Source organism: Mandrillus leucophaeus, unplaced genomic scaffold (genome assembly GCF_000951045.1).
Source record: "Mandrillus leucophaeus isolate KB7577 unplaced genomic scaffold, Mleu.le_1.0 Scaffold404, whole genome shotgun sequence".
NCBI lineage: Eukaryota > Metazoa > Chordata > Mammalia > Primates > Cercopithecidae > Mandrillus > Mandrillus leucophaeus.
In genome coordinates this window covers 172,500-190,806 of record NW_012104299.1, presented here as the reverse complement: position 1 = coordinate 190,806, position 18,307 = coordinate 172,500, and the positions used below count along the sequence as shown (strand labels likewise).

General features: G+C 43.7%; 1 protein-coding gene across 1 annotated transcript in view; it reads left to right on the top strand.

Moving 5' to 3' along the window:
• PRKCA (protein kinase C, alpha) overlaps positions 1–18,307 on the top strand; it is a 329,541-nt gene that overhangs the window by 278,004 nt on the left and 33,230 nt on the right. The window lies entirely within an intron of this gene.

The following is an 18,307-nucleotide window of genomic DNA, read 5'->3' as shown; positions in this document are numbered from 1 at the left end:
CTGGAGAGGTCGGGTGGGCCAAGTCGATTAGATGATGTGGGGTGGGCCATGTCAATATTACATTCTTAGGCCTCCACATACTGGAGGGGAATCTCAGGGTTCCATGAATTCTTAAGTCAAACTTGCCCTTCCAGGTCCTTGGGAAATGGTAAGGGCGGAATTGCACCTGTCAGCTCAGGGCCCCACCTTGATGAGTTCATTCTGCCCCAGTTACCTCCTTCAAGGCCTAAGCTCTACAGAACAGCCACACTGGGGGGTTAGGGCTTCAGCACATGGGTTGGGCGGCGGGGGATGCAATTCCAAGGTCGGGTGACCCAACTCAATTAGATGACGCTTTTCGAGAGCCAGTCGCTCCACAATCACCTTCCCAATTTCTGCCAGGATCAGTTAGCCTTACAGAAGAGCTAAAAAGAGATTCATCCCAAATGAGTGCGTCCTTGGAAGCATTCCATGAAGACTTGAAACGGTGCTGCCTCCTCTCACCTGACCCAGTATTGTCAGTGCCTCCTCTGAGGATCACAGAGAGTCACACCCCACACCCCCCAGTGCACATTCCAGACTTGGAGAAGCGCCGCATGGGTGACGGTGTGGGGAGCGCCTTTCTGCCAGATCAAAAGCCCAGCACCGTATTCAGAGTTTTATTTATGGCTCCTTCAGAAGGTTAGTCCAGTCACGCCTCCTTAATAACCGCCCCATCACACATGATTCAGGTGTCCTGGGGCCCCTTCACGCTCCTGGCTTCCTGACCCAAAGCCCAGGAGACCGCTGAACCCCACTGCCTGACATTATTTGCCGGCGAGACACCACTGGTGAAGTGTTCGCCTTTTCTTATGGCTTATTTTATTGAAGACTGTTCTTTTAGTCAAACACCTTTACAGTTCTTTGTGTTTGCTGAGCACCCGGGGCTGTCTCGCCCAGCCTTGAATTGTTTCCAGGTACCTTGCAAGCCAGTGTTGTACAATTCTTTTCTGCACAGAAAAAGGACAGACTTCTTCTGGTTTCCAGTCCAGCATGTTAGGAGCTTAGAAGTCATCATTCCACCCTAATGAGTGAAAAGCTGGACTGGAAGATCAGCAATTCTTCCTAGAGCCATTGGTGCCTCCCATGTGGCAGACCTGGGTTCGTTTTGTGGCCAGTGCACCAGCATTGGTGGTTCAGTGGTAGAATTCTCGCCTCCCTAGAGCCATTGGAAAACTGAGGTCACAGGGCAAACCACCAACCCCAAAATTAGACAGACAGGCAGATACAGAAAATTACAACTGAACAGAACAGAAACCTCCCTGGATACCTGTGCTGGGATGCAAAAACCTGATCTGTAATTGGCAAATTGCTGGAGGCTAAGTGTGGACAAGTCTGAGAATCAGTCACGGGGGCTCCATCCTTTTTTGAGTTTTCCTTCAGGAAGTTCTGCCAGGTCCTCACAGTGAATGCTGGAGAAAAATCGCCTCATGCTTCTGGCAGGGAGAGGAGAAAAGTAATAACCATTGTGAAATATGCCAGAGCATCCCATTCTTCTTAACAAGGGCTTCCCTCAGGAGACGCTAATGTGAGCTTAAGCTCCTGGGGTTTTATCAGAACCTAACCTACCTAGAAGAAGGGACATACCTGATTCCAATCCCCTCCACCCATCCTCTCCCACCTAAGAGGAGGAGAGGGGAGACCAAGAAGCACTTGTGAAGGTCACAATCCACAGGCACGGGCTCCCCACAAGACAGAGACCTCATCGTCGGACCGTAGCACACTTCCCCTCTCCACACCTCACGACCACATCACTAAAGGCTCATGTACTACAGTTCCTTTCACCCAGTGTGCCATGTCCAGCCCTCAAGAAAACAATTACAGCACACTAAATGGCAAAAAAAAAAAAAACAGTTTGAAGAGATGAAGCAAGCATCAGATGCAGACTCAGATGTGGCAAGGATGTTAGAATAATAACCAGTTTTGTTGGTGCGTGTGTGTGTGTGTGTGTGTGTGTGTGTGTGTGTGGTTTTGTTTTGTTTTGTTTTGTTTTGTTTTTGGAGATGGGGTCTCGCTCTGTCATCCAGGCTGGAGTCCAGTAGCATGATCTCAGCTCACTGCAATCTCCGCCTCCTGGGTTCAAGCGAGTCTCCTGCCTCAGCCTCCCAAGTAGCTGGGATTACAGGCATGAGCCACCGTGCCTGGCCATAACCAGGAATTTTTTAAAACTATGATTAATTTGCTAAGGGCTTTAGTGGAAAAAAGTAGACAGCATGCAAGAACAGATGGGCAGTGTAAGCAGAGAGAAATTCTAAGGAAGAAAAGATGCTAGAGATCAGAAATACTGGAGCAGAAATAAAGAATGCCTTTGATGGGCTTATTTGTAGACTGGACACAGCTGAGTCCGGGGTCCCTGAGCCTGAGAATATGACAATAAAAACTTCCAAAATGGCAAACAAGGACTGAAAAAAAAATGGAACAGACTATCCAAGAACTGTAGGACAACTACAAAAGATATGTGCCCTGGGAACACCAGAAGGAGACGTAAGAGAGAAAGAAACAAGGAATGTTTGAAGCAGTCAGGACAGAGAATGTCTCCTGAATTAATGTCGGACACCAAATCACAGAGCCAGGAAGCTCAGATGACACAAAATAGGACAAATGCTCAAACAAAACAAAAAACTAGACATACCGTATTCAAATGCAAAAATCAAAGAATTTTAAGGGAAGCCCAGAGTGGGGAAAATAACACGTTACCTAAAGAAGGGCAAAGACAGTAGAGTGAAATATTTAAAGTTTTTAGAGAGAAAAAAAAAAATGAACCTAGAATTGTGTATCCTGCAAAATTGTCCTTCAAAAGTGAAGGAGAAATAAAGACTTTCTCAGACAAAAACAAAGGAAATGTGTTGCCAGTAGACCAGCCTGGCAAGAAATGTTAAAAGAAGTTTTTTTGTTTTGTTTTGTTTTTGAGACGGAGTCTCGCTCAGTCGCCCAGGCTGGAGTGCAGTGGCACCCTCTCGGCTCACTGCAAGCTCCGCCTCCCAGGTTCACGCCATTCTCCTGTCTCAGCTGCCCAAGTAGCTGGGACTACAGGCGCTGCCACCAGGCCCGGCTAATTTTTTTGTATTTTTAGTGGAGACGGGATTTCACCATGTTAGCCAGGATGGTCTCGATCTCCTGACCTCGTGATCCACCCGCCTTGGCCTCCCAAAGTGCTGGGATTACAGGCGTGAGCCACCGCGCCTGGCCAGAAGAAGTTCTTTAGAGAGAAGGAAACTGACATAGGTCAGAAACTTGGATCTCCATGGAGAAAGGAAGGGCAGGCTTTGCAGATGCTGCTGCCACCCATAGCCCCCTGCCGCAGCCGTGGTCAGCCCCACTGTGTTCTTCAACAGGAGGCCACATCTCTTTCAAGCTGTTTGCAGACGACATTCCAAAGACAGCAGAAAACTTTTGTGCTCTGAGCACTGGAGAGAAATGATTTGGTTATAAGGGCTCTTTGCTTTCACAGAATCATGCCAGGGTTTGTGTGTCAGAGTGGTTACTTCACACACCATCACATTTCCAAGAAAATTTACTGGTGTCAGGAAAGAAATTTGATCTACAGGAAGAAATTTGATGGTGAGCGCTTCATCCTGAAGCATACAGGTCCTGGCATCTTGTCCATGGCAAATGTTAGACCCAGTACAAATGGTTCCCAGTTTCTCATCTGTACTGCCAAGGCTGAGTGGTTGAATGGCAGAGTGGCATGCATGTGGTCTTTGGCAAAGTGAAGAGAATATCGTGGAAACCACGGAGCACTTTGGGTCCAAGAATGCCAAGACCAGCAAGAAACTCATCATTGCTGACGGTGGACACTCTAATAAATCTGACTCATGTTCTATCTTAACCACCAGACATTCCTTCCGTAGCTCAGGAGAGCACCCCTCCACTCCATTTGCTCGCAGTAGCCTCTCATCTTTGTGCTCTTGCTGCAGTTCTTTGGGTTCCATGTTTTCCTTATTCCCTTCCATGCCTAGTTGGATTCCAGAGTTAAGTTTATGATTATGAAATAAAAACTAACAAGGAAGAGCATCAGAGAAGGAATAAGTGAAAGTAAAATACTTTTATTTTTAGTATTCTTGATCTAACATGAGTTTTTTCAAAATAATATCAACATATTCTAGTGTGCGTGCATATCCTATGTATAAGTGAAATGAACAAGAGCAGTGATAGAAGGGACAAGAGGGAAAAATTAGGGTTGTTTTGTTGTTATAAGCTACTTTCACTATGCATGAAGTGTTACAGTGTTATCTGAAAGTAGACTTGGTTTAGTTGTAAATATATATTGCATATTCTAGGGCAACCCCTAAGAAAAGGAAAAAAGGAAGTAACTGATATGCTAAGTAACTGATATGATATGCTAAGTAAAGAAACAATGGAATCATATAAAATGCTCCGCAAAACCCACAAGAAGCAGAAAAAGAGTGGGAGACCAAAAAAAAATGGACAAGGGCCACAAATAGAAAACAATAAAAAATATGGCAGCGATTAATCCAGTTATATCACAAATCGCTTTCAAAGTCATTGGTCTAAATGCAGCAATTAAAAGATTGCCAGACTAGATCAAAAAACAAGACTTTATACAAGAAATCCACTTTAAGTATAAAGACACACGTAGTTTAAAAGTAAGTGGGTATAAAAGATATATCATGCTAATACTAATCAAAGTAATTAGGAATCCCTATATTAATTGCAGATAGAGCAGACCTCAGAGCAAGGAAAGTTATCATGGAAAGGCATTACATAATGATAAAGGGGTCAAGTCTCCAAGAAAACATAGCAGTTGTTAATGTGTGCACTTAACAGCAGAGCATTGAAATACGCGTGGCCAAACATGATAGAACTGCAGGTAGAAATAGATGAATCCACTATTTTATTTGGAGACTTCAGTGCCCCACTATCAGAAATAGACATATCCTACAAGGAGAGAATCAGTAGGGACAGAGTTGAACTCAGTAATAATGTCCTGTAGACTCTACTTCATCCAACAACAGCAGAATGAACATACATTCTTCACAAGCTCACACAGAACATTCACCAATATAGACCACGTTCTGTGCCATAAAACACACCTTAACAAACTGAAAATAATAGAAACCATGCAGTGTCTTCTCTCAGACCACAATAGACCTAAACTAAAAATCAGTAACAGAAAGATAGCTAGAAAATTCCAAAATACTTGAAGATTAAAGAACCCTTCTAAATAACGTGGGTCAAAGAAGCAATCTAAAAAGAAATTTTAAAATATTGTTAAATAAATGAAAACATAGATATGACTTACCAAATGTATGGTGCAATTAAAGCAGGGCTTAGGAAATTTATAGTATTGAATGCATGTGTTAGAAAAGAAGAAAGATCTAAAATCAATCACCTAAGTTTCCATCTTAGGAAACTAGAGAAAGAAGAGCAAATTAAATCCACAGTCAGCAAAAGAAAAGAAGAACTAGAGCAGAAACCAATGAAATAGAAAATTAAAAAAAAAAAAAGAAACAGGGAAAATCAACAAACCCAAAAGGAAGTTATTTGAAAACATCAATAAAATCGATAAGCCTCAAGTCAAATTAAGAAAAAGAGAGAGCACAAGTTACTAATAACCTGAAATGAAAGAGAGGGCATCACTACAGATCCCGTGGATGTTAAAGGATGATAAACAAACACCAGCATAGAAAACTACAGACTAACACCTCTCATGAACGTAGATGCAAAAATCCTCAACAAAATATTAGCAAGTTGAATCCAACATGTATACTAGGAACTAACTGCTGTTTGAGGTCGGTGTAAACAATTGCAAACACTGCTTTCATTTGATCCTCTTCTGGCCTTTTGTGGGAGGGGTAATTAGGCTGTTCTGTTGTTGGCTTCCCATTCTTACAGGGAGGTAAGAAAAGGTGGCTACTATAAATAGATTTTAAAGCACTTTCATTGGTGTAATCACCATTAGATCATTTTCTGTTTTCTCCAATTCTACACAGAGTCACAATTTTTGTCTAAATAGAAAATACATAGGCTGGGCACAGTCGCTCACGCCTGTAATCCCAGCACTTTGGGAGGCCGAGGTGGGTGTATCACGAGGTCAGGAGATTGAGACTATCCTGGCCAACATGATGAAATTCAGTCTCTACTAAAAATACAAAACTAGTTGGATGTGGTGGCATGTGCCTGTAATCCCAGCTACTCAGGAGGCTGAGGCAGAAGAATCACTTGAACTCAGGAAGCGGAAGTTGCAGTGAGCCAAGATCACACCACTGCACTCCAGCCTGGGCGACAGAGACTCTGTCTCAAAAGAAAAAAAAAAGAGAAATACATAGTTTGGACTCTAGACTCTTTGTTTTTAATCTTGTGGTAATTTTCTTTATTTTTATTTATTTGGTGGTGGTGGTTGTTGAGATGGAGTCTCACTCTGTTGCCCAAAATGAAGTGCAGTGGCACGATCTTGGCTCACTGCAACCTCCACCTCCCAGGTTCAAGCAATTCTCATGCCTCAGCCTCCCGAGCAGCTGGGATTACAGGCACTTGCCACCACACCCGGCTAATTTTTGTATTTTTGTAGAGATGGGGTTGGCCAGGCTGGTCGTGAGCTCCTGACCTCAAGTAATCCGCCCACCTCAGCCTCGCCAAGTGCTGGGATTACAAATGTTAGCCACTGTGCCTGGCCAGTTTTCTTTATTTTTATATTAATGCGCTTTGTCCAAGGATTTCAAATATTATAATAATTTCCCATGGATATAATAAGATCCTTGATCTTGGATGTCACATCTTAGTGTATTTGTCTGCCTTCCCAGTTAGTTTGGTAATCTGTGATACCTAGCAGAGTGTCCAACCCATAGAAATGTACAGTCAGTCATACTCAGTGCGAATGAGCAAAGGAGAGGACTAAGGAGGGTGTTCTGATACCATGAGAAAACAGAGAAGCCTGGAGTTTTACTGCTCCAGTAAAAATCAGTTTAATCGCCTGAGGGGAGATTTTTAAAAATCTGTTTGATTCTCTTCTGTACCTGATTCACTTCTGATTTACTATGTCTGGTACACAGTAAGTTAATATTTGCTGAAAGAATGAATGGAAGGTTTATTGTCGCTTAAGAATTTCCAGGTGCCAACAGTCATTTTAGAATGTTGAACATATATTTTTAGTGTTACCTGTCATATCAAAATGTTTCCTCTGTCCCCCTCTGAACCAAGTTTAGTTTATTTCCTTGAATAACTTTCACCCACCTGCTTATTTCTAATAGGCCCGTTCTTATTTCTAGTGTTAGGCAGTATGAAGTTTATGTGTATTCAGCTCACCTGTAGTAAGCACATTTTTAATACACATAATGCCATTTAATCACCACCACCTACTTGTCAGGTGGGTGCTGAAATCCCAAGATCACAGCTGAGGACATGGAAGCTCAGAGAGGCCAACCAACTTAGCCAAAGTCACACAGCTCCTGCCCTCCAGCAGTTGGGTTCAGAGCTCTCTCACCCCATTCTGCTTCCCGCTTGTATTCTGAGCTTGGCTGTGCCATCGGAAAGGAGTCTGATTAGGAAGTATCTCGATTGAGAGTTGGGGGTGTTTCACGTCTCCCCTGCTGCAGGGCTTTCTGTTTATGACACGCTGGTCTCTGTTCCGATGCTTTAGAAAGAGGACACAGTCAGGAGACCTGAGGCGTCTCTCTTCCTGGCCTTGCTGCTAACCAGCCCCGTGACCTCAGCAACCCACTATGCCACTTCGAGCCTCAGGATCCTCTTCAGAACCCTGAAAACACCTTATTTATTTGCTTATTTATTTATTTACTTATTTATTTTAGACGGAGTCTCACTCTGTTACCCAAGCCAGAGTGCAGTGCGTCACGTCTCACTGCACCCTCCACCTCCTGGGTTCAAGCGATTCTCCTGCCTCCGCCTCCCAGGTAGCTGGGATCACAGGCATCCGCCACTACGTCCAGCTGATTTTTGTATTTTTAGTAGAGACGGAGTTTCACCATGTTGGCCAGGCTGGTCTCAAACTCCTGACCTCAAGTGATCCTATCGCCTTGGCCTCCCAAAGTGCTGGGATTGCAGGCATGAGCCACTGCGCCCGGCTTGAAAACACTTTTCTAAATCACCCCTCCAGATTCAGCAATCCAGCAATTCTAACAGCCCTTTTGATTTTATACTTTAGAGGTAGGTGGTGTCTATGGAGTGGTCTTGGATTAGATCCACTAGTTCTTCAGCACAACCTTGTGTCTGCCCCGTGCCTGAGGTTCTGGTGCTGGGTACAGAGGTGGATGGCCCAGCCCCAGTCAGGGAGAAGTCTGGGTTGAGGAGGGGCAGACAGTCTCAGTAGACATGACAAAGGCTCCAGGAGTTGTGGGCCCCGCAGGAGCAAGTAGAGGAGACAGTTACCAAACTGAAGATCCAAGCTGTCAGATCAGAACACCCAGAAAACCTTCAGGCCTGTCCTCTTTCCAAATGGTGCTGTTTGGACGCGTCAGACCGTGCTTCGACCATGTTACATGTAAAGAGTGCCTCTGGTGTCCTGTGTTCTATCCTTGGGAATGGATGATGTTTTTCAAAACAACTATAATTTTTTCATCAAAATGTTTTTGTTTTTTGAAAAAAAGGAAAGGATATTCTTTGTTTCCCTGACACAGTAAAAGGACTTGAGCGTGTTTTATGCATAAAGGCCGCCATTATTTTGTAATGACAGCTTGGGAAGAGGCTTTTGTGGCCAGGCCTTTTATTTAAGATTGGGCTCTAGGGGTTGGTGTGTACGTACAGCACAAAAATGAAGAGTAGAATCCCAGTTCAAGTGCAGCCAAGAATGGGAGAGTGAATCTCCATACACATACTTTATAGGTCCATGGGGTCCTTCAAGAAAAAGCCTTCAGAGCCAAGAGCTCCCGAGTGAAGGAGGCATCTTGGCTGTTTTGATCCTGTTAAGCATTTGGGCCACTTTTCAGCAGGAGTCGTGTAAACTGGGCAAGTACCCACCATAGCTGTCTGGGGAACTGCCCTGGATCAAGGCCTTCAGTGTAGAAAAAGGGTCAGCAGTATGGATGCCAAAGCCGATGACTAGGGTTCTAATCCAAGCGTTGCTGCTTGCGAGCTGTGTAATGTTGGGCAAGCTACTCTGCCTCTCTCTACCTTATTTCCTCATCTTTGCAATGGGCCTTGTGAGGATTAGGTGAGCTTCAGAGCTAAAGAGCCTGGCTCTCGGCACATGCCTACAGTGGTGATGTTGGTTACAGCTACGGTTAATATTGCCAGTAGCTTCTAAAACTTTCCTGTACCGTCCTCAGGCTCTCCCAGGCTGGAGCTTTCAGAGGTTAGAAAGCTCCTGGAGTCCCACCCTCTCTGGGAGGCATCTGAGTGTGAAGCCCTGGTAGAGAGTGGAAGGCTGGGTGGCCTTGGAGCGACATCCTTCCAGCTGCTGCAGGCCCTTGGCCTGGTACAAGACAAGAAGCTACCCCCTGGTCCCTTTCATGCCTTGGTCCTGTGCCCGGGCTGGAAGAAAGCTCATTCATATCTCATTTTTACAAGACAGGCAGCCATTTGTAACATCCTGACATTCCCCCAAGCAGTTGGCTCTTGGAAGTATAATAATAATGATCTTAATGACAAATAGCAGTGAAATTGAATGACAGTGGCCCTGTTGGAGGTCTGTCTTTGAAGCCACAGCTCAACCTCCCATGTGCAGCTGTAGCCCTTCTTGCCAACTCTGCCTCTCCTTTTGTGAGTTTCTCCATTATAGGAAACCAGATTGCCATCTCAGCCCCTTGCCTGGGACTTCAGGATATCAGGCAGCCCCAGGCTTGGCTGCAAGCCCGCATTGGCCCACAAGCGCCAGAGACACCTGCTCCTATCCCCATAGGGGACAGACAAGAGAGTCTCCTCATCCATTCCGTAGTCTCTGAGCCTGGTCCTCAGCCCAAAGCTGGCTCCCTAGACCAATGAGAGCCAGAGAACCAGAATGGGCCATAGGAGCCAGTGGAATTCAGAGGGTCTCAGCCAGCACTGTCCAACAGAAGTAAAATACAAGCCGAAACTGCGTTTAGCAGCCAAGTTTTTAACAAGTTGGAAAGAAAACAGATGAAGTTAATTTATTAATGAATAAAAACATTTAATGAAGGCTAGGCACAGTGGCTCACACCTGTAATCCCAACACTTTGGGAGGCCGAGGCAGGCAGATCACCTGAGATCAGGAGTTCAAGACCATCCTGGCCAACATGGTGAAACCCCATCTCTACAAAAATATAAAAATTAGCCAGGCATTATGATGGGTGCCCGTAATCCCAGCTACTTGGGAGACTGAGGTGGGAGAATCGCTCGAACCTGGGAGGCGGAGGTTGCAGTGAGCCGAGATCATGTCACTACACTCCAGGCTGGGCGAACAGAGCAAGACTGTGTCTTTTAAAAAAAAAAAAAAGTAATGAGCTATTTTGCACTTTTTATACTAAGTCTTCAAAATATGATGTGGATTTTACAGCTGCAGCGCATCTCCATTTGGACTAGCCACATTTCATCTGCTCAGAAGCCACAGGTGGCCAGTGGCTACTGTATTGGATAGTGGCTGTAGGCAGCTGAATAGGGACGGTATAGCCAACATCCTAAGTCATGTGTATCTGAATGTTTATCTTCCTGTGGGGCTCTCTAACACTGTTTTCCCTTTTACAGTGAGGCTTTGGTTAACTGGGGTGCTTATTAACTGCAGCTGCTCATTGAGGAAAGATATGCTTTAGTCCAAAAATGAATTTGCAATGGTGAGGTTGTGCCCTGTACCTGTAGCTTCGATCTTCAGGACCTCCCGTGTTACCTGGTACACATGCCACAGGAGACACATTTCTCTGGGAAGAAATGCGCTGGCTAGATTCTAAATCCCATCCTATTGTTACAATTGAAGTCACTGCAGTGTTCAGAGTGACTTTTTAATCTTGGCCCAGTGGCTGAGCAGGCGGGCTCTATGCGGCTGATGAGGATGAGTGCTGTCGCAAGAAAAACGAGCCTGGGCACTTGGCATTCTGCTTTTGGTAAGCCTTGGAGGAAGGAGAGCGTGTTACCAGAAGGAGTCATGGGAATTTAATGCCATGGAAATAGAAAATGAAGAGCCAGCTGGGAGCCATCTTGTTGTAGAACTTAAGGCAAAACCGATCAGGTGGCCATGGCCTTTAGGATTCATGAATCCTTCTGACAGGAAACGGGGCTCCCACACCCTTGCCTATTGATGGCTCTCCAAATTCGGACATCAGTTTCCATCCCCCAAGCAGAGAGATGTGGTTGGCAACACTGCTCAGGTATTTGTAGAATATAGGACAGGAAACAAAGTATAACCTGATTTGTTCAGCCCTCACTCACCCTTTACCTGATACACACAGCAACACTGGTGCTTCAGCCCTGCCTCTGTTAAAAACAAACTTACTTTGGGAGGCCAAGGCGGGTGGATCACCTGAGGTCACGAGTTCGAGACCAGCCTGGGCAACATGGCAAAAGCCTGTCTCTACTAAAAATACAAAAATTAGCTGGGTTGGGTGGTGGGCACCTGTAATTCCAGCTACTCGGGAGGCTGAGGGAGGAGAATTGCTTGAACCTGGGAGGTTTAAGTGCAGAGGTTGCAGTGAGCCGAGATCGCACCACTGCACTCCAGCCTGGGCAACAAGAGCGAAACTCCATCTAAAAAAAAAAACACCAAGTAACAGAACATACACAGATGCTGGGGACTGGCTTTAACAAAGTTAAACATAGTTTAACATAGTTACAAGAGCAAATTTTATTCAAGTGCTTTTGAAATATAGTTACTTAAAATAATTGATGCTTTCCACTAAATCTCTTTAATCCTCAGGGCCCTTTGATTAATATTTCATTAATCCCAGTATCAATGTATTTGAAAATACATTGAAAAGATAAAATTGTATCTTTAAAAGAAATGTGTCAGTATTCAGTTCCACATATTAATTGCTTGGCTTTGAGCAAGTCTCTAAACTTCCAGAGCCTGTTTTCTCCTTATAAAATGAGAATACAGTAAGACCTCACTTAACATTATGGATAGGTTCTTGGAAACTGTGATTTCAAGTGAAATGATGTATAACAAAACTAGGTTTTTCTCCCTCATCAGCATTATAGGGAAATGACGTTATTTGAGGACCTGCTATATGTTGTTTTACTTAAAATCAGTTTCCAAGAACTTACTGCTGGTACGGAGTGAGGACGGACTGTAATAACAACTCTGCTTCATCAGATTATACAAGATGTGTGTAGTGGGTGCAGCCTGCAGTAGGTGCCCAGAAAGTGGACTTTCACTCATCCAAGGAGAATTTCTATTGCCCTGCTACTTGGCCAGGACAGGATTTGTAGAAAAGCTGAGATTGTGTGATTCGCTTACATGAAGGAAGTTTTTAGAATGGACAACTCTTGCTGCCACAGCAATCCCTGAAATCTCAGTGGCTTAACACAACCAGTATTTCCTTACTGCTCGCACACAGTCTGATGCAAATCAGGCAAAAACCCTCCTCATCTTGCAGCTGAGTCATCTGGAACACATGTTCCCTAGAATCACAGTGGCAGGAGGCAAGTGGGCTTTTCATTGCCTCAACCCAAAAGGGCAACAGCACTTCCTCTCACTGTCCATTGGCCGGAACTAGTCACGTGGCTCCAAAGCAGAGGAAACTGAAACGTAGGGGAGCACATGGGCTGTTTGGGGAATACTATCTGATGCTGAGGGTTTGTGCCTTTGATTCTAATTTATTCTCTGATATGGCAATATGATAGCCTATTAAGACTCTTCCCACTGACTTGTTTTGTTTTTGAGATGGAGTCTCACTCTGTTGCCCCGTCTGGAGTACAGTGGTACGATCTCAGCTCACTGTAAACTCTGCCTCCCATTCTCCTGCCTCACCCTCCTGAGTAGCTGGGATTATAGTCATGTGCCACTGGACACAGCTAATTTTTGTATTTTTAGTAGAGACAGAGTTTCACCATGTTGGCCACGCTGGTCCCAAACTCCTGACCTCAAGTGATCCACCCGCCTTGGCCTCCCAAAATGCTGGGATTACGAGCGTGAACCACCATGCTCAGCCATTTCTTTTTCTTTTTCTTTTTGGTAGAGATTAGGGTCTTGCTATGTGGTCCAAGCTGGTCTCCAATTCCTGGCCTCAGGTCATCCTCTTGCCTCAGCCTCCCGAGGTGCTGGGATTACAGGCATGAGCCACTACACCTGTCCCCTATTCATTTTTAAGTTTGCTTTCTGGGGTAGGTTTATCTTTACAATTAACCTAGGTTTTACACCACTGGAATTGAAGTGAAATTATCCCCCCACTGCAATTAGTCCGTTTTCACACTGCTATAAAGAACTACCTGAGACTGAGTAATTTCTGAAGAAAAGAGGCTTAACAAGAAGCATGTCTAGGAGGTCTCAGGAAACTTACAATAATGGCGGAAGGCAGAGGGGAAGCAAGCATGTCTTACCATGGCAGAGCAGGGGAGAGAGAGAACAAGGGGGGAAGCACCATACACTTTTAAACCATCAGATCTTGTGAGGACTCACTATCATGGAGAACAGCAAGGGGAAATCTACCCCCATGATCCAGTCACCTCCCTCCAGGCCCTTCCCCGACATGTGGGGATTGCAATTCGAGATGAGATTTGGGCAGGGACAAGATATGGTTTATGGATAGAAACTGCCACTATTCTCAAGGAAATGTTTTTGTTAGTTTGAAATGAGAATCCAGTGTATACATCAGTTCTTAATCTTTTAGACTGAGGGACTGTGGAAGGGACAACTCATTTCAGTTAAAATAGGCGTTTCCAGGCCGGGCGTGGTGGCTCATACCTGTAATCCAACACGCCTATGCAACAAAGCAAAATCCTGTCTCTCCAAAAAAATTGTTAAGAAATTAGCTGGGTATGGTGGCGCATGCCTGTTGTCCTAGCTATTTAGGAGTCTGGGTGAAAGGATTGCTTGAGCCCAGGAGTTGAGGCTGCATTGAGCTATGATCATGCCACTGCCTTCCAGCCTGGGCAACAGAGCAAGACACTGTCTCAAAAAAAAAAAAAAAAAAAAAAAGCATTTCCAAATAGCCAATATGAATCAGATCTTAATTTTCCTGTGTTTAATACTTTGCTTTGGATTGAACTGTTAGAGAAGGACGTCTGTAGCTAGCCACTGAGTTCCAAATATGTTATTTTTTTCCTATGCATTTCTCCTTTAGCATTCTACCTCCCCGCTCCCAACCAGGACCATCTTGAGAACAGTGTGACCTGCTGCACAACTTTTTCTCCCTTGCGAATTTTGTTTGGGGAAAGCCACATTTCCCACCTAGCATCACAGAGTGTGTTTTTCTTTAATTTTATAATTTGCAGCTCTACAAAAACTCCGTTGATAGGGACAAGGTGTGTGAAACAATAATTATGTTTGTGGAACCTTGTCACATTTTCTTAGAATATTATTTTAGAAAGGGCCGGGCATGGTGGCTCATGCCTGTAATCCCAGCACTTTGGGAGGCTGAGGCAGGTGGATCATGAGGTCAGGAGATCGAGACCATCCTGGCTAACATGGTGAAACCCCATCTCTATTAAAAATACAAAAAATTAGCCAAGCATGATGGCGGGCACCTGTAATCCCAGCTAATCGGGAGGCTGAGGCAGGAGAATCACTTGATCCCAGAAGGCGGAGGTTGCAGTGAGCCGAGATCACGCCACTGCACTCCAGCCTGGGTGATAGAGCGAGATTCTGTCTCAAAAAGAAAAACAAAAAACAAATAAACAAACAAAAAACCAGAATATTATTTTAGAGAACAGCCCTAAGCCAAGACATTGGGTCTTATGATCCTTTTCAAAGAAAATCGTTGGGCTCGTTAATCCTTTGATTGAAGTTCTTTTTTTAAATGATATTTTCCAGTTTGACTAATTGAAGATTTCCCACTAAGATAAATGGAAGAGACTTATCATTTGATCAAAATTATAGCAGCGCTTGATGTTTGCATACCACCCTACAGTTTTCAAACAAAATCCATTTACATTCACTCATTTAATTATCCCCCTGGTTTTTCTGGATAAGCAGAGTTTCCCATGGGTGGAATGCTTCCATTCGTGGGAGTACTTTATATTTCCTCTCAGATTTATACATTTCTAGTTGGCACAGCTTCTGCCATTCAGATGCAGGAAATAGAGAATGCTACCAGAGAAACAGATGGAAAGACCAGAAACAGATCCAAGTATGTGTAAGTTCATTTGTTCATTCATTCATCCATTCACTTATCTATATATTCATTATTCATTAAACAAATAGTTATTAAATGTACTATGGCAGTGTCTCCCATAGTAGGTAATAGGATAGGATGTTTAAACGTAGAATGCTGGAGTAGGAAAGCTTCCATGTAAACATTTGTTCAGACACTTACTAATTTTAAGTTTTTCACAATTTTTTAATCTAGGCAATTGGGAAATTATATAGTCAATCTGTGTTTTTGTGGTATAGCAGTGCTCTGTTTTCTGTTCTAACTTCAAAAAACAAACGGAAACAGAATTGCCCAGTGATTACAATGGCACCAGCCTAGATCAGCCAGCATTTAGCTGACTCCCAGATGTGTGAGCACCCAGCCAAGATCAGCAACGCCCCCCGACTGGCCCTATTAAGACTTAAAGGTAGTCCTAAAATTAACATAGCAGCTTCTTTCTGATCCAGATAGAAGTACATGTTTAAATGTTTCTAGCTCTATGGTAGTGTCTGCCATGGCAGCAGTAGCAATGGGAGCGGCTGTGTTGAGGCAAGAGTGAGGGTTCCAACTTTCCTGCTGATCTGGGAAGTATTGGATGTGGAGGGTTGCAATGTGAGAGAAAAAGCAGCAGGTAGACCTAGGTCTCTTGGTGAAGTGGATGAGATTGAGGAGTTCCTTGCCAAAGACTGGGCTGGCTTACATGAAGATGCACATGTCTGGGAAGATAACTAGGATAATGCTTAAGGCCAGAGTTTGAGAATTCAGAAAACGGGCACTTGTTTACTGGTGGGAGTAAAAGTGCTACTATTTTGAGTAACCTGGCAATGTGTCTTTTTTTTTTTTTTTTTTTGAGACAGCGTCTTGCTCTGTCACCCAGGCTGGAGTGTAGTGGGCGTGATCTTGGCTCACTGCAACCTCTGCCTCATGGGTTCAAGCAACTCTCCTGCCTCAGCCTCCCATGTAGCTGGGATTACAGGCATGCACCACTATGGCCAGCTAACTTTTTTGTATTTTTAGTAGAAACGGGTTGTCACCATGTTGGCCAGGCTGGCCTCAAACTCCTGACCTCAAGTAATCCACCCACCTCGGCTTCCCAAAGTGCTGGAATTACAGGCATGAGCCACTGTGCCTGGACAGCAATGCGTATTTAAAAGTTGTACTTTTGAGTTAGAAGCATTTATTTTGACCCAGCAATTCTACTGACAGGAATTTATCCTGCGGAAATAGTTGAAGGTCTTGCCAAGATACTCATGATATATTATTAAATAAACAAACTGACCACAGAATAGCGGATGCACATAATTCAGTTTTTAATGCATATGCATACATATATCACACCTAGAAAAAATATGGAAAGGTTTTATATGAACATAACATTATTAATATTTCTGAATAGTGAGATCATAAACAATTTTACTTCCTTATTTCTTTTTTTGAGACGGAGTCTCGCTCTGTCGCCCAGACTGGAGTACAGTGGTGAGCAATCTCGGCTCACTGCAACCTCCGCCTCCTGGGCTCAAGCAATTCTCCTGCCTCAGCCTCCCAAGCAGCTGGGACTACAGGCACACATCACTACGCCCAGCTAATTTTTGTATTTTTAGTAGAGATGGGGTTTTACCATGTTGGCCAGGATGGTCTCCATCTCTTGACCTCATGATCCACCTGCCTCGGTCTCCCAAAGTGCTGGGATTACAGGTGTGAGCCACCATGCCCGGCCACTTCCTTATTTCTTTAGCTTTTCATTTTCTTTCTAATTGTTTTTTAATGAGCATGCATGGCTTGTGGAATTTTTTTTAAAAGCACAAAAAGATTATTTTTAACAGAAAGGTTTTACCTGGCAATGGAAAATATAGTGACACTGGTATCAGGGAGATAAATTCAGTCCAGTCCTTTTGGGAGAGCAATTTACCATTGTACCAAAGGTTATAAAAATATGCAACTCCTTTGATGCAATATTTTTTCTGGAACTGGAATGAGATGTATCATCTCCAAGCAATAGACTGGAGATTCATTTGTTGGGGTTTTTTATGTTTGTATTTTCCAAGTTTTCAGAAAAGAATGTGCAGAAGAGAACAAAGGTTGTAAAAGAAATTAGAGACTCCTTGTAGGTTCCTATGTTTATATCATTTTCTTGTCAAGGAAATGAGCTACAAAGGTGCCAGATCTAATCTTGTTTACCCTTGTTGCTGCCCACACTTAGGCAAACTGTTGGTTCTCGTGTTTCTTATTCTGCATGCAGAAATATTAGTAATACATTAAAGAAATGAAAGTGGGCAGACATGCAGAAAGTTTTATGTCCCAGGACATTTAATTAGACATTCTGGACCATTAAAAAAAAATCCCAGAACATGTCAAAGTAAAAGTTGTAAGCGACATGGCAGAATGGTTGTGCTGAGTACCTGTTAAGTGTGTCTTGACCTTGAACCCTGGCACGTGATCCATGGGTCTGGGAATTGTGTGCAGCAGGTACACAGCCTACCTGAGAGGTAATGAAGCCAGTGTTTTAATAAGCCCTGCCATACTTAGAAATTCAAATCCATGTTATTGCCTTCCACGAAGGGAGGTTATAGAATTATTCTAGTACTTCTGATAGCCACAAAGGTAGAAGGAAGTGTAGAATGAGCCCCCTGTAGACTCATCACTCAATTTCAACAGCTGCCAGCATTTGCCAACTCATTTCATCTGTTTTTCTCCCACCTCATTTATTAAAGTGTTTTTTTTAATTTATCATGTCAGTTCACCCATAAATACTTTATCTCTTATCTATTTCACTGATAAATATACTCATTTCTAACTGATAAGCACACTTTAAAAATGTTTTAATATTATTATCACTTTTTAAGAGACAGGGTCTTGCTATGTTGCGCAGGCTAGCCTTAAACTCCTAGGCTCAAATGATCCTCCTGCCTCAGCCTCCCAAGTAGCTGGGACTCCAGACTCACACCACCACACCCAGTTAGAAAACATGTTTTCTAACTAGTCAACATACCATTATGCCACCTAACAAAATGAATGGTAAACCCTCAGTATCATCTGACATCCAGATTGTATCTTAATTTTCCCAGTTGTTTCCAATTTTCTTTGTTGCAGTTGGCTCCAGATATTATATTTGCTTACTACATTTTATGCCTTTTTAT